The sequence below is a fragment of the Plecotus auritus genome, assembly GCF_963455305.1.
Source record: "Plecotus auritus genome assembly, chromosome: 6".
Taxonomy (NCBI): domain Eukaryota; kingdom Metazoa; phylum Chordata; class Mammalia; order Chiroptera; family Vespertilionidae; genus Plecotus; species Plecotus auritus.
In genome coordinates this window covers 122,516,474-122,534,183 of record NC_137773.1, presented here as the reverse complement: position 1 = coordinate 122,534,183, position 17,710 = coordinate 122,516,474, and positions in this window count along the sequence as shown.

Sequence of the window (17,710 nt, the reverse complement as noted above, 5' to 3'; positions counted from 1 at the left end):
GCTTCTTCTTTTTTATTATATTTCAACTGGAGGCCTGGTGCATGAAATTCGTACACGGGTAGGGTCCATAGGCATGGCCGGCGATCAGGGCTGATCTGGGCCTTCCGGCTGCCAGCTGGGGCCTCCCTTCCATAGCTGCCAGCTGCCAGCTGCTGGCTGGGGCCTCCCTTCCCCAGCTGCTGCCTGGGGTCTTCCTTCGTTCTGCGCCACCCCCTGGTGGTCAGCGCACGTCATAGCAAGTGATAGAACTCCTGGTCTCTGGGTCGAACTCCTGAGGGGACAATTTTGGGTGTGCCCCCTGGACGCAGTATCCAGCCTCATGGAGCGGCTGACAGGCCCAGACACTCCAACGGTGGTGGATCCAGCCTCGCCGCTGGGCTCCTGTGGCCCCTGGCCAGGCTGACAGGCTCAGATACCCCAGCAGCGGCAGAGTGGCGAGGCTAGATCTGCCACTGGTGTGGGTGGATCCTGCCTCACCACTTGGTCCCTGCGACCCCCAGCCAGGCCGACAGGCCCAGACACTCCAGCAGCGGCATCTTTGTTGGGTTAATTTGCATACTTGCTCCTGATTGGCTGGTGAGTGTAGTGGAATGATGGTAGATTTGCATGTTTCTCTTTTATTAGAGTAGATAATCTCTCTGGGGGTGGGGGAGGGAGGAGTAAAACATTGCTAACAATGGTTAATCAATGGTAGGAAGAGACCCAAATCAAGGAAATAAAAGGCATATATAGATAAAATATAGCAAAATAACCAGTGTTCCCTAATTAACACCCTCCAAAACCGCCTGGAAATAGCTGGAATCCAGCCCACCTGGCATCTGAGCCTGGAGAGTCTGGGTGGGCCTACCTTGGTCTTCCTGTAGAAATAGTCAAAAACATACTCTGTAAGTTCCTATTTGCTATAAAATGAACCAATTATTTTGGTTGAAAGTGACAGACAGCCAACGAAAACTGTCTGAAACATAAAGGAAAAATCATTGGCTCATCTCGTTATGAAATGGGCTTGAGGCACAGGTGTGTGAACTTTGTGCTTAGGGTTTATCTTTCTGTGTCCCTTGGCTCCATCTTCCCGTGTTGGCTTAATTTCCAAGTAGGCTCGATTTTTTTTTTTGGATTTTTAAAAAAATATATTTTATTGATTTTTTACAGAGAGGAAGGAAGAGGGATAGAGAGTTAGAAACATCGATGAGAGAGAAACATCGATCAGCTGCCTCCTGCACACCCCCCACTGGGGATGTGCCTGCAACCAAGGTACATGCCCTTGACCAGAATCGAACCCGGGACCCTTCAGTCCGCAGGCCAACGCTCTATCCACTGAGCCAAACCGGTTTCGGCAGTAGGCTCGATTTTTTAAAAAATAAGCTGCCCCTGGCTAGCATGTCCACACTTGGAAATTCCAGGGGAGTGAAGGTTCCCCAGGAGCCCCCGCGAGCCATGCACACCCTCCCCGACTGCAGCTGCTGAGTGCAGTGCTCACCTCCCCACCAATCCACAGACAGGGTGGGAATGCTCTGATTGGCCCCGATTCAACGTCTGGCAAACTTCTTTTTCTTTCTTTTTTTTTTTTTTTTCCAAGCAGAAAATGACCTGCCTTTATTACATTGTCACGACTCTGTTTTATTATCCTGCAGCACAGCTGATCCAGCCCAGGACTGCCCCACAAAGCAGTGAGCAGGGCGGACCCCCAGTGGCCCATGGCCCAGAATCCTCAGAAAGGCTTGAGGTGGAGCTGATCTGAGAGGTGGTCTGGGGCTGGGCCAGCTGTTCTCACTGGGCTGGCTGCAACCGCAGTGGATGTGGGGCCCAGGAAGTCTGTGGCTCCTGAGCCTGTCCCAGACAGTGGGCCCAGCTGGCCTGCTTCTTAGCCTCCACGTGGAGTGAGCTCTACTTACAATTCCTGAACTAAGAGTAAGCCGAAAGTTTTTCCCTAAAGGAATATGGAGCTACTATCACCAGAAGAAGGGGAAGGGATGCTAGGGAAATAGAGCATTGCATAGCTACATAGCTGTACCCCAGGAGGAGGTAGTCATGTGAGTTTAGAATGAGGTCGGGGAGAATTAATTTTGTGAACACCAAGGCTGTCCTTGCTACTGCTGGCTTAAGTATCTCTTCTGAATTGGGGATAAGATCCTAAAGGTTCAGATTTCTCCTCAAATCTGTTTCAGAGTCTTTTAAAAGTCTTCATTGATCTCAACCATTTTATTTAAACTGCCTTTTTATAGCATGAGCCTTCAAGACACATTATAAAAAAGGAAACGTATTACTCAATTTCATTCCTTCTGCTTTGTTTAATCATGATCACCAAGGCAATATGAACACATTTGTGAATATGCTTTATTCTAACAAAGTTTCCGGCTAAATAAGTTTGGGGGCTACGTTGGGAACTTAACCACCTTTTATAACTATTTTTTTTAATGGAAAAATGAATTTCATGTTCCATGTAACTGATTTAGAAATGAAGCCATTGGAATACAATCCATTTGCAAGCACATACTGCTAAGAACGTTAGCAGATGCATCGATGAACCTTAATTACATGGAATCATTTTGATTAACTTAGTCTTCCTCCTCTACTCCAATATCCAGGTATCTTCCTGGAGCAAAGTCACAGCAGAGACCATCAGACATACAGAGTGGGGTCAGTCATGTTTATCTGTAGAGATGACCATGATTTAAGCAGAACTCCTGGTGAATATGAGGGAGTTAGAAAGATCCTCTCATGGTCAGAGAATTTATCAGAAAATCTTGTTTATATATAAAAAAAGATGTTAATGACTCAACATATGCAAGATCTTTGAGTTGAAGGCTCTTGAATAGGACTCTCAAAACAGAACTTTCTGGGAATGCAGAAAAGCAGTGTTGGTATCCACTACCTTGGTCTGCTACCTGTGGTTTCCTGACTTGCAAGGCATATGACAGTGATGTTAAAGCACAATTCAGCCTTTTGAGGAGAATCCACCCACCCACCCATCCTCCATCTCCCATCCTTCACCCATTCATGAGTATTACCCAGTAAACATGGGTATAGGATTCTAGGTGGGGCCATCTAGACCATTGGACCCTAACCCTCAAGCTTAAAAAAACTTTGACTTCTGCCATCTGATCAGCAACAAATGTGCATGGGAATAGCATGATGCTTAACACAAATGTTGAGCCCACCTGAAATCTAAGGTTCCACGGACAGCTAAATAGGAAACTAAAAGGCTATCCACAACCTGATGTGAAAGGCTGCTTTAGTCCAAGGAAAGCTCTCAGAGAGTGTTCTAGATGTTTTGGTGAGAGGATATAGATATAGAAACAGATAATAAAAGATCTCAGGATTTAAAGTCAAATGGAAAAGACTGGTGTATAAAATTCATTATACACAGGACAGAGAGAAATATGCCTTGCTTTATTTTTAAGGAACCACAGTTATTTACTGAAGGCTGTGTGTGCCAGTTGGTGCTGCGCAACTTCTCAAACTTCAGTATCAAACAGGGCACTGCCACCTCATTTTCTGGCTTTTTATCACAGAAAGCCCAGCTTTGCAAAGGTCGGATGTCAGCAAAAAAAGCTGGAGCTGATGTTGAAGCTAGTAATTCCTTAGGTGTCGACAGAGTCTGGGTGAGTTTCTCCCACACATTTGAGATAACGTGCAGCGCTCTTGTGTTGGCCACAGTGCCTACGCACAGTCTGAGAGGCTGGCCCTGGGCCGTCTCTCCTCTATGCTCTGTTACAAGACCCCCCTCTCCAGCGTGAGCTGTGGCCTCAGGCCCAGATCCTGTATTCAGGTTTGGAAGGGACTGGAGGGTTCTGCTGAGTAAAAAATGTGGACTCAGAAAATTGCCAATAAACGGAATCAACATCAATTATGTTGCATTGCACTCTGCCCAGGGGGGTGAACCGTCAGATCTGGAGGGAATGACAGAGTACACTGACCACTTAGACCCAGAGCCAGTGAAGCCCGAGGCATTTCATTTTCCATGATTCAGAAACACTTCCAAATCACGAGGCTCTCACACGATCATCTTCTAATATGGTTCTAGAGCAGCCGTGGGCAAACTACGGCCCGTGGGCCAGATCCGGCCCGTTCAGCTGTTCTATCCGGCCCACGGAGCCGAAAGAGTGGAGGGTTCTCTTGCTCTCCCCTCCGCTCCTTTACTTTGAATTTATATTAGTTCACACAAACACTCCATCCATGCTTTTGTTCCAGCCCTCCGGTCCAGTTTAAGAACCCATTGTGGCCCTCGAGTCAAAAAGTTTGCCCACCCCTGTTAGAGAGTTCAGCGGGGCCAGTTTATAGATTTATGTCACCAGAATGTCAGTTTTATACTAGCTGCACCTACACGAGGCCTTATTTCTCTAATCTGAGTAATGACAAATTAGCCGCGAGCTGCAGATGACTTTGGAATAGCGATGCTTTCTGGCAGCAGTGAAAAGGGATGAGACATAGTTTGTGAGAACAAGGAATCCTAGTGAGAATGAGACCCCAATAGGCTCACCAAAGTTTTCTTTCAGGACAGGACACTTGTAAAGGGGTTGTTTCTGAAACATAAAATAGATCTATCTTTTTTTTTTTTTTAAACATATTTTATTGATTTTTTACAGAGAGGAAGGGAGAGGGATAGAGAGTTAGAAATATCGATGAGAGAGAAACATCGATCAGCTGCCTCCTGCACAACCCCTACTGGGGATGTGCCTGCAACCAAGGTTCATGCCCTTGACCGGAATCGAACCTGGGACCCTTCAGTCCTCAGGCTGACGCTCTATCCACTGAGCCAAACCAGTCAGGGCTAAAATAGATCTATCTTTCATTTAAGTAAATCTTGTTGCTCTGTGATTCTACCCTCACCCCCATTCCCAAATCCACAGCATTCGTTGGCTTAGCAGAAGGACAGGTACCACTGCGAAGAAGGAAGTCACTGCTGGCTCTGAGGCTCAGAGACAATCTTCTGGGGCTCATACAGCAATGGTTCTCCAACTTCACTGCGCATCAGCGTCACCGGGAGGGTCTGCTAAGAGCAGGTTACCAGGCCCCATTGGAGAAACCAGCCAGGGTTTCTGATTGGGTAGATCTGCAGTGGGAATCAAGAACTGGCACTTTTCATGTTGCCAGGTGTAAGGATGCTGCTGGTGTTTAGACCAAACTTTGAGAACTACACAGCCCTGGAGTGCCAACAGTTCTTGAAAGTCAAGGGCCCTGAGAGAAAGGGGTTTATACACCTCAGAGCTTCCATTTCCACATCGAAAGCCAAGCCTGGAGTTTGAAAACTGGGGTTTCCCAGGAATGAATGTGAGTGGCATTATCAGACACAAGTCCTTTCTGCTGCTGTGACAAAGTGGTGTGGAAGGAGACGAAATGACCACAGAGAGACAGAACACATCCTCGCCTTTCCCTAACACCACCTCAACCGTCCTTGGTTAACGTGGGCGACGTCTGTAGTCAGTGCCCTTTTCCCACCGGAAAGATGGCCGCTCTCAGGAAAACCCTGCTGGGGTATTTTAGTTGCTTTAAGATTTTTTCCTTATGCATAAAAGATATTCTTGCTACAGAATCCAAGGTACAGCTTCAGGAAGTTTCGCATCTATGGGCCCAGAATGAACCCATGACTTGTAGGAAAAGAGACCCCTCTGCGGCCGAATGGGCCCCTGTTTTACAGAGCATTGGCAATCTCCACCCCCTTTTCGTGAGCAGAAGGTGCATTTAGAACTTTAATTGTTAAGCATCTTTCTTTTGTTTCTGACCGAGGACAAAGGCTATATTCTTTCTGTCATGGGCACAGGGCTGCAATGGGATGTTTTCCTATTTGGATATGACTGATGCCCTTATAGGAAGTAAACTCATTTCTGCATGATGTGCTTGAGACTTGGAGAAATAAACCACAATTTATCTCCTCTAAACAGCACTCCCCAGTTCAGAGCAGGAGGCAGATAACCTCAATGTGAACTTTGCCTATGGATGTTTATCTACAGCTCCAAGTAATATGGATTTATTCCGGTAATATACAGGCCATTTGGCAGATAATGTCAAGAGAAACATTTTATTACTGATTTCTTGTAAATTACACATGGTTGTGTTTTAATGGATTTTCCTTCCAAGCCTCAGTCTCACAACACGAGGAGTTAAACAGATTTTTAATATGATCTTGAATATTGACTTTTAATTATGCACTGGTTAACAAAACAAGTAACACTGCCATTTCCATCAAGGGAGCAGTAAGGATGGAGGGTATCTTTTGACACCCCCGTACCTTCCCATTCTACTACTACTTTTTAAAACATCCCCATGCCAGGCATAAAAATGTAAAAATCTCACATTACTTTAAGGAGACCCTGGAGCAGCTTTTAATTATGTTTATCACAAAGGATACACGGCTTCTGTAACAATAGGTGAAGGGAGCCTAGCAACCATGTTCAAGGGTAAGAAGGGCTCTGCGAAGGGGCACAGGAGCAATTATTTTAATCTCCGTAGAAAGCAAACTGGAAAAAATACCTTAAAGGTAAAGAAAGAAGGTAGACAATCAAATGAACTTCCTGACCACAAGGATATCAGGGGAAAGAAGTCATTGTAAACCTGAGAACTAAGCTGCACCCTTTCTGATGCATCTCAGTTCTTCAGATGGCCGTAGAGCAGGCAGCACCCGACAGCAGTGGCCCCAGCGTTCTGCATCCAGAGTGTGACCCCCCAACACTGCGCCCTTTCTAAGACTCGGCCATCTCTTCCTTGGAGACAAGAAGAGGTGGTGAGGGACTTCTATTGGACGTGCATATTTTTAGATTTTGTTTCTAAGAATGTGGAGGGCTGAAGGCTTTCGAATTTCTTTCCTGGCCATTCAGGCAAGAAAATAGGTCAAGAGCTCAGTAAGACCAAGGAGATCAGTGGCTTATTGCTGTATGGGAGTTAGCATTCTTTTAAACTTTCTCCCAAGAAATTCCTGAAATGCATTCTGTGAGGAAGTGTTAGTGGTGAAGACAAATTTAGAGTATTGAGGTCTTAATGGGTATTGGTTGCTTAATAAATCTGGGCAGGAGATAAGAAAGAGTGAAAGGACACAGGAAATTTTGACAATGATATAACTAAGATAGAAATCAGGCTAATGTATTTTATTTAGAACTCCCCAAAAATTGGAGTAGAAAAGGGCCTCAGAAATGAAATCTAATGTATTTTGAAAAATGCATGGGGAAACTAAATAACGTCCTTTTATTTATTTATTTTTTAGCCATCTGAATAATAGGGTCAGAACTGGGAATTTAACTCAGTACAATGGTGATTTCATTACATTATTCTCTTCTGGACGTCAGTTCTCTGCAACTTGTCATATAGAAAAACCTAGAGGTATTTTTTGTTTGCTTGCTTCTTATTCCTATACACAACAACAGCAATCAACACCCAAAACAAGTTATTTAGCTCAACCTGGAAAACCCAGAAACTACTCTAAGTTCTTGCACCACATTAAAATTCTTCCATTCTTCCTGGGACCATCATGTCAACTTTGTGAAGCAAGGAGCAATAGTAAGATAGTGTTAATCACGTTTAAAAAATCATCGCTACAGAAAACACAAGTTTTGTCACCATTATAAAACAGTACCTTTACAGACCCTCGCCAAACAATTAGAGAAGCTGTTGCTAAAAATACCAACTATATGATGGCTCCTTTGTATTTTATCAATTGACTGTCATTTGACTTGTTGATTGAAATAAGATGGAATCCTCACCATATTGAGGAATACTGGGGAGTCTGTGGTCTCTTTGAATGGAGAATGCATATATTTTGGGAACAAAGATAAAAATGGAGCATTTTTCTAGCACCGAAGAACTTTAAGTTTAACACTTTTGGAGAAAAACCACCTGCCCAACAGAATTTCAGCCACTCTGGCCAGTTGTCAGGAATTTTTTCTATCCAGGTGTTGGAATCAAGACTCCAGGAGTAAAAGAACACAAGCAAACTGCAACCCCAGGAAGCTACATTTATTTCAGCCTCAAAGAGCTCTGTATTGCTAAACAAAACATAAAATGTGCAATAAACTTTAGGTATAAAGGACTTTGTTGGCCATAACATTTTATTTTACTGCTGTCCTCCTATGGCTAAACACGTTCAAGATCAGTAAAGCATTAAAATATTCAAGATGACAGAACACGAAGCCTAATTCCAGAACTGTAGCCAGGAGAATGTATGACAAGGGGCAGACACAGAATGCCTGTGTGTCATCGTAAAGTCCAGCATTTCAGCATGCACTTAATTAAAAAGGCCAGTGAGCGTCCCTAATTGGCCGTTCCATTGCCCTCCACACAGGCACGGGCTGAACTGAGTGGGGCAGCTCTGATCCCCAATCTCCTTGTTCCCCTGAGTCCCAAGCTGGCACTTCCACACACAGTCAGGATGCTGAGATTTTCCTGAGGCCCACATTTTTTGTGGGAGCTCAGAAAAGCACATACTGTTTTAAATTTCCCTGAATGTGCAGGGAGGCAAGGATTTATATTTTGAAATAGAAACCCCTTACCTACTGTCTAAGAAAGCCTTTGTTATGGAAATAAGTCTTTCTGTGGGAAATTATGGTTTCCAGGGGACCTATTTCTACTAATCAGACTCAAGATTGATCTGGACATTGCCACCTTGTGTTACATCCCCTCAGGACAGGGAATTACTAAATAAGGGAAGCAAAGTCTTAAAATGAGAAGACAGTGGTGATTCCTATTGAGCTACCTGCGAAGTAGGAGAATTAGAAAATTCTTTTGGCTCTTCTGTCCAACGTAAAAGCACGATTGGAATGGCATTGCCCAAACCCACTGTCTTGGCTGCTTTTGGAGTATTGTTGTTACATTGAACTTGATTTTTCAACCTCCAGCTTTTTGGTTTGCACACTTGTTAACTGTGTTTTTTGTTTGTTTGTTGTTCCTGTGTGTATGTGTGGGTGTGTGCCCGTGTGTGTGTGTGCCTGTGTGTGTGTGTGTGTGTGTGTGTGGGTGTGGGTGTTCATCATTGTTCCCTTAGTTTCTAGCACAGGGCCTGGCAAACAGTAGGCTCTCAATCAATCTATCTTAAAGAAGACATTTTGAAGCACTTACATTTGCCTCATATTTATAAAAGTAACATTTATACAAATGGTAATAGAAAAATAGAGAAGAAAATGAAATTCACCCATATCCAGTAATAATTAGTATTAAAATTTTGGTCTGATTCCAATGATCTAATTTGTATATGTTTACATGTACATACACAAGTATACTCAGAAACACAGAGACACACATACAAATATATGCATACTAGACACTCACAACTGGTATCAAATCAAATGGTCAGTTACATATCATCTTTTCAATTAATGTGAACGAGTTGGGGAATGTTCCATGCAATGGGAACCGGTTTATAGAGTCACAGTGCCCATTCACTAGACACCCTCAGCCTATGGACTTGTTCACTGGGTTGAGGAAGCTTCCTTGTGTTCCTCACCTGCTAGTAGGGACACTCACTGAGTAGTAACTCAGTGCCGGAAACTGCTAAGCCCTTGAGTCCTAATATTCCCTTTCAATCTTGACAACAGCTTTCAAGGTCAGTTAGGATGTTTTTTTAGGACCCAGGGAGCATAAGTCATTTGTCCAAGCCCACCCAGGGTGGCTCGCAGGGCCGGGTTTGGAACCCAGGCCTGACAGATTCTGATCCCAGCTCTGAATCCTGGGCCTGGTCCTGCCTTGACTATCCCCACGCCTTGTTACATGTTACACACCCAACTCATTTTGAGCCCTCTACCTTTTGATCAGTTGTTCCAGTTGGTTCTATTTCTGAAACGCCCCATTTCCAATCTCCCATCAATGCCTTAACTCATTGGTTCTCAACCAGGTACAGTTTGTCCCCCAGGGGGGCATTTGCAATACCTGGAGACAGTTTTCTTTGTCATCCCTTGAAGTGGAGTACCACTGGCACATATTGGGTAGAGGCCAATGCTGTTGCTGAACATCTGCAATACTCGGGACAGGCTCCCACAACCAAGACTTATTCGGCTCCAAACGTTAACAGTGCCAAAGTTGGGACATCCTGTCCTAGCTTATTTCCCCAGACACTCTTGTCTAAACACAAACACCCTCCTAATTAGTTTTTCTACCTAAGTTCCATCTTCATACACTCTGCTGCCATGGGTATTGCTTTAAACAGACACACTCATGCCACTCTGTTGCTCTATTTAGCTCTATGGCTCTGGAGGATGCCCAGGTCCAAATGCAGATTCAAACTGTTCCAGACTAGGTGACTTCAGGCAAGCCATTGGACCTCTCCGAACCTCATCCTGCCTGCTCAAGGGAAGTCCTCACTAATGTTATCATCACTTACAAGTGACCTTTAAGGCTTTCTACTGCCTGCAGAAGGCCCACACTTCTCAGCATGGCATTCCGGCCCTGCACCGCATCTGCGCTGCTGTTCTGGGAGACGGGTGCTCTAGTCGGCAGGACCACCTGTCATTCTAGACTAACAGACACTCGGATGTCTGTGTCTTTGCTCTGCTCTGCTACAGCTGGGACTCCATCTCTGTCTCCTCTGCTTGGAAACATCTGTCTTCTTCAGGACTCAGGTCAACGGTCACCTTTTCTGTTTAGCTTTCTCTAATATCTAGTCAGATTTATGTACTTCTTCCCCTACATGGTCACAGTATTTTGGTTATTCCATCTATCAGTCCATCCATCCATCCATCCATGTTTTCACCCATTCATTCTTCTATCATCCATCCATCCATCCATTGGCTGTAATACAGAATAATTAAGATCACAAGCTCTGGAAACAGATTTGTTTCATTCAAAATCAGGTTCCAAAGTCAAATTTATGTAACCTTGAACAGATTACTTGGCGCTATAAAGTCTTAATTTCCTTGTCTCTAAAGTAGATATACTAATATTATACAATTGGTAAAGCTATTGGAGGATTGCATGTGTATAAATCATTCATCATATTGCTTGCTATGGATAAGCCCTAAATAAATGTTAGTTCTCACCTTGTATTTGTTGAGTACCTACTCTCTGACAGGCCCTCTTCCCATTGTGCCTGCATCATAATGGGTGGTGCCTGTGCCCAAATCTCTCACTGATGAGCTTGTTGGCGAAAGGTAATTTCCTTTTTAATCTCCTCTTCACACTAACACTTGAAGTATAGATGACGATAATACAATTTTTGTATCAACATCTGGTCTTGTTTCATAAAGTTCTGCCGGCCAGTATTCTCTCTTAAGATGCTCTGCAGGCATCTACTGATGTGAGACGCATGGCGGATGAAAGGAGTCTGCTATTCTCCTGCGGTGGCAGACGCCCCTCCGTTTCCAACCCACCTTCTAAGCTGTCTCCCTGGGCATAATCAAAAGAAATTGCCTCATGGTTACAATGGCCTTTGGCCTTCTCCACTACCCTGGAGCTGCAGAGACGATGTCAGTGACATATTCTTGCAGAAGGAACTCAGTGACTGCTTAATTCTACCTGTGGATTTTGAATGCTTTGTACTTTGTTAAAATCCAGATTGCATTCTTCTAACTAAGCAAGTGGTCTGATCTGATTAATATAATGCATTCTCCTCTATTGCCCAGCATTGCCAAAGGCAAGGTATTACTTAGCAAATCACTCCCTCCCCCAATATGCACGCACATAAATGCAAAATAAATAGATCCCACAATCATTATTGAACTAATATAGCACTTAGAAATGTATTTTTATTGTGAAAAATGGCCAAATAAGAGCTGCTGACTGTTTGTAGCCCTGGAATGTAAGTCAGATGAATTGGTGCCCAGAAGTCTGACATTTCAAAAGCCCGAGAATGAGTTACATTTTTCCTGGTATGCCATTTTTGCAATTGGCCCAGCTATTTTCCTTTCACAGGAAGCAATTCTTCCGTGTCCAGGCAGTTCAATTAGACTCTAATATTTTCATTGCTACTTCTTAACTGTAATTTTGCTACTGTTAATGAATAGTAATGTAAATATCTATGTTTTCCAATGGTCTTAGGCTCTACAGCAGCGGTTCTCAACCTGTGGGTCATGACCCACAGGTTGAGAACTGCTAGCAAGGATGCCTAAGACCATTGGAAAACACAGATATTTACATTATGATTCATAACAGTAGCAAAATTACAGTTATGAAGTAGCAACGAAAATAATTTTATGGTTGGGGGTCACCACAACATGAGGAACTGTATTAAAGGGTCGTGGCATTAGAAAGGTTGAGAACCACTGAATTGGAGCATTGTGAAAGTGCTCAGAAGGACTTCAGCAGAAGGATCCCTGAGCAATAGGCATAATTTTGGAGAGGAATAAATTCTGCTCTTACCACCCAGTGTTGGCAATGGTGTTAACTAACCTGGAAAAAGAATGCACCATCTGTGCCTTCTCAACTCAGTTAACCTGCCCAGAGAATTAGATACATACCCTCTTACCTCAGAGAGTTCTCTGGGTCAGCTCAGCGTCCCGTGTGTCTTTAGCCAACAACAGCGCCCTCCTGGTCCTCCCTGCTCACTAGAAGGCCGGCTCCATCTCTGGTGGATTTAGAACATGTGCCTATACTCTTCTCTCCTTAAGCATGGGCTGGCTTAGAGGCTTACTTCGAGTGAACAGAATGCAGCAGAAAGGACGCTGTGTGACATTTGAGACTCAGTTGGAGGTCAGCAAACTTTTCCTGTAAGGGTTCAGATAGTAAATGCTTTTGGCTTTCTGGGCCATATCTATGGAGTCTGGTTGAGACTGCGCAGCTCTAGCATTGCAGTGTGTAACACAAACGGGCCTGGCTTCTTTTGAAATTAGCTCCTAGAATTCGCAAGCAAACAGGCTGCTTCTCTGCAGTTACAGTTTATCATTTAGAGAAACAATGTTGAAAGAATGGTGGGGTGGGTCATAGGGGTATCTCATTGCTGTAGTCATTTGCATTTCCATGATGACATACAATGTGAATTATCTTTTGTATGCCTTTCTTGCCATCTGCACATCATTTTTGGTACCTCACTATCTCTGCAAGCTACCACGTTTATCCATCCTGAAGCCACCGTGCTGGAGAGGCCACGAGGAAGGACCACATAGAGGTAGGGGAGATGCCCAAGGAGGCCCAGCTGTCCAGTCTCCCCTCACGTGTATGTGAGGAGGACGTCTTCAAGATGAGTCCAACCTAGCCACCATCTGCCTGACTGCAGCCATATTGCAAGAGACCCACTAAGAAGATCTTAGCTGAGTGCAGAATTGAAAGATGACGGATGGACAAATGACCTAGTTTTCACCTGTCATTGCCCAAACTGCTTTGTATAGAGATGGGCATGTATCTCCATTTGAACCAATGAGATCCAATCCCTTGATCTTCATAGTAAGAAAGAGTGGAAATGCTCTCTTTTTGCTGTATTTCTAATAGGGTAGCATGTAAGCCTGGGGCTATTAGTTGACATTTTGACCCCATACAGGCAGAAGCTGTCCAAGACAGAGAGAAAGGATGAGAGAGAGAGAGAGAGAGAGAGAGAGAGAGAGAGAGAGAGAGAGAGAGAGATAGTACTAATGGCATCAGTTGGGTACGAGTATGGAACTATTCCTAAGAATTAACTGTGGGTATTTCAGTTATAAGAGACAATTATTGTATTATATATATTCACTAGTGGCCCAGTGCATGAAATTTGTGCACATTAAAAGGGGATTAATTAGAGGAAATATTTTAATATTGCTATTTGCCCTTTCTCTATAATAGAAGTGTCAGAGATAAAAGAAAATTAGTAAAATGTATATGAAAATCTTCCTCCTGTCAGAGTCTGGGGTGCACCATGGGACCCAGAGTCAAGTCCCCGCCCACCCACCTGCACTTCAAAATCACACGAGACCCAAACCCGGCCAGGCCCCCACCCCCAGTGGGCTAGATCCAGACCCGGCCAGTCCCACCCTTGTCAAGCCCCGCCGGGTTGGGGGGGTGCAACCTCAGGTCCCCTAGCCTGGTGCTGGGGTAGGGGGCATGGCCTGAGGTCCCCCAGCCCAGGCCAGGGTGGGGGGGTGCGCCTTGAGGTCCCCCGTCAAGCCCTGCCGGGTGGGGGATGCAGCCTGAGATCCCCTGTCAAGCCCCACTGGGCGGAGGTGTGGCCTGAGGTCCCCCGTCAAGGCCCGCCGGATGGGGGGGCATGCCTTGAGGTCCCTGGTCAAGCCCCGCTGAGTAGGGGGGCATGCCTTCAGGACCCCCGGCCTGGTGCTGGGAGGGGGGAGCAGCCTCAGGTCCTCCATCAAGCCCCACCGGGAGGGGAGCGCAGCCTCAGGTCCCCTGTCAAGCCCTGCTGGGTGAAGGGAACAGCCTGAGGTATCCAGGCCCAGAACTGGGGTGGGGGGTGCACCTTGAGGTCCCCCATCAAGCCCCGCCAGGCAGGGGGTGCAGCCTCATGTCCCCCAGCCCGGCGTCGGGGCAGGGAATGTAGCCTCAGGTCCCCTGGCCTGGTGCTGGGGTGAGGGGTGTGGCCTGAGGTCCCCCGTCAAGCCCCGCCTGGGTGGGGGAAGCAGCCTGAGGTTCCCTGTCAAGCCCCAAGGGGCTGGGGGGGGGGGACGCAGCCTCAGGTCCCTGCTGATTGCTCATTAAGGCTCATTATGGGAACTCGGCCTCCACTGTGGGTACAGCCATCTTGTGTTATGGAAACCCCCACCTCTGCTGTGGGAGCACTATCTTTGTGGTGGAGTGACGGTCAATTTGCATATTCCCTCTTTATTATATAGGATATGTCATAAGTGCACAGGTTGATGAATTTTTTAAAAATATGTTTTTATTGATTGTAGAGAGAGAGGAAGGGAGAGGGATAGAGAGATAAAAACATTGATGAGAGAGACACATTGATCGGCTGCCAACTGCATGTGCCCTGACTGGGAATTGAACCGGGAACTCTCGGTTCATGGGTCATTGCTCACCACTGAGCGACGCTGGCCAGGCTTGGTTTTAATAAACCAAACACATCCATGTAGCCATGTAACCAGAACCCAGGTCAAGAAACTAAAGCTTACAAAACTTTCCAAACACCATGCCTCTTTATCTCCTTTCAACTTTTCCCTCCAGGTAGCCACGATCTGGAATTTTCACAGCATCTATTAGTTTTTATTCTTTTAGTGCTTCATACAAAAAGAGCCATATAATATGCATTCTTTTTCATCTGACTTCCTTCATCCAACCTTCTGTGTATGAGATTTCTCCATGCTGTCATATGTAGAGTTAGATATTTACACTCCTATATAATTTTTGATTGTGCAAATGTTAACACAGTTCATTTATCCAGTCTATGGTTGACGGACATTTCCAGTTTCATTCTTGCATGTGCCTTTTGGTGACTGTATGCCCACATTCCTACCTGCCTGTGCCTCACGGTGAAACTCCTGGGGTGTAGGGGATGCATCTGCCAGGCTTTATTAGATACTGACAAACAGTTTTCCCTAGTGATGCTCCTCCATCCGTGTATGCGAGTTCCTATCCTCAGTCCCCTTTCTCGTCAGCAGTGGTACTTTTCGTTTTGCCCATTTTAGTGATCCCAGGAGGGGCAGTGTAATATTGCACTGGGCTTTAAATTTACCTCTCCTATGTGATGCTTTTATTTGTTTACTGACCATTTTGAAACCCTCTCTGATGAAGTGTCCAAGCCTTTTGCCCATTTATCAATGAGTTGTCTCTCTTTTCTTGTTGATGTTTAACAATTCTTTATGTATTGCAAACATGGATCCTTTTAGAATGATGGAGGTATGCCTATGCATTTGAAGACGTGTGTCTGTAAGGGGATGTGGTCACTGAGACTGTGGCTTTTTAGAGAGCGTGGCTTGGCCGCAGCACTCAGTGTGCATGCGCGGGCACAGGTTCACTTGCTGTTCCGGGGGAGCTGGAACAGACATCACGGCGTGGCTGAATGGCAGCCGAGGATGCCTCTGGTTCTCCCAAGTAGCCTTGGCCACTACTACAGCTTGGTCAGGCACGAGCACAGCATGGCAGCTCCTGTTCCCTTCTTTGTAAAACAGGGGAGTTGGGGAGGAAGAGACATCTAACGTAAAACGGGCCTGGGTGAATCCCTGTATTTCCTAGCTTCTCTGTTGGCCTTTCCAGTAGGTGGCCCTGGAGCCACTGCACTGTCACTGCTGCTGTGGGGCCCACCAGAATCGCTGAAGGTCCCCAGGTTGGTTCTTCCAGAAACCAGCGTGAAGAAACTAATGCGCCACTGGTTCCAATGGTGGGAGAGTAGGCAGTGGGACCGCAGGCTCTCAGATTCTTCAGGAAATTGCCTAACCTTCTCAAAAACACTCAAAATCTTCCTTTCTTCCTTAGCACCAGGATATAAATCAAACACAATATATATCTCGTGGGGAGGGGGAATGTCTTTTTCACTCTCTTCTGAAATCTACCTTCATCTCCAGGTAAAAAAATGAAAATGTGAATTTTTGAACTTTATTCTCACTACACAGCCTTGACAGTAATTCACCCTTGGAGCTGATAGGGGAGTCTATTATCAATAATAATAAAAAAAAGGTGGCTAAGAGACTGGGAAGAAATAGAAATTGACAAATCAGTTAAAATGGCAAATCTAAAATAAACATGCATCAATAAATATGACCACATCTATCTCAGGATTATTAATATATTTGGCTCCTTAGAATTTGGATATACTGAAGGGCTAAGAGATTAGATAATGCACAGGAAATATTTTATTAACCACTTGCTGACTTGAAATAAATTTTATACCAATAATAAAACGTATTAGATGTTGCCTACAAATAGTTAAACTTGAATTTGCTGTCCATGAAAGTAAATCAGTGAGAGAGCAATGCCTTTTAACACATCAACCTTGGGAACCTAGTTCAATTCTCCTTCTCAACATGTCGCCATTAAGTCTTCTGATCAATTAGAGTGAGTTTTCACATGGGATATGACCTGTATCTTGGAGGAAGTGAGGCTCAAAGGATTTAGAGAGAATTATTCAGTCTTCCTTACTCATTCTCCCCAACAAACAGACTAGCAACAGTTACATCAATCTCTCAAGGTCGGTATATCCCAAGGAGCTCAACATCACTCATATGGTCGTACTGGTACTGCCTTTAGTCTACCAGGTGTGGCGAAGTGCATTGCCTTTATCTTCGAAAACAGAAAACAAGATGATCAGATTGCACAACCTGTCTACTTTGATACATGGTCATGACTAGAAAGTTGATATCCCTGCCTCTTAGGACAGTAGTCAACTGTTTTGCACCAATGATTTGATATGAGGGCATTTTTGAAATGCTACACTTTCATGTCACCACTTGCTCTGCCAAACAGCTATCTTTCCATATTCGTTATGACTTGGTAACTCAGTGGGTTTAGTTACATTTGGCTTAATTAAAGTTTCTCAAGAAAAAAACAAGAGGGCTCATCTGTTTAAAATACTACCTGTGGCCCTGCCCAGTGTGGCTCAGCAGTTAAAGCATTGATACCCAGTCAAGGGCATGTACCTGGCTTGTGGGTTTATTCTTTGTCCCCATCAGGGCACATGCAGTACTCAAACAGCCGATGTGTCTCTCTCACAATGATGTCTCTCTCTCTTCTCTCTCTTCTTCCTCTCTCTCTCTCTCTCTCTCTCTCTCTCTCTCTCTCCCTCCTTCCCTCCCTCCCTCCCTCCCTTCCTCCCTTCCTCCCTTCCTATCTCTCCTTCCCTTCCTCTCTTTCTGAAAAAGCAATGGAAAAAATATCCTCAGGTGAGGATTAAAAATATTACCTGTGGACAAATGTTAACTAAAACTTAAGCATTTAA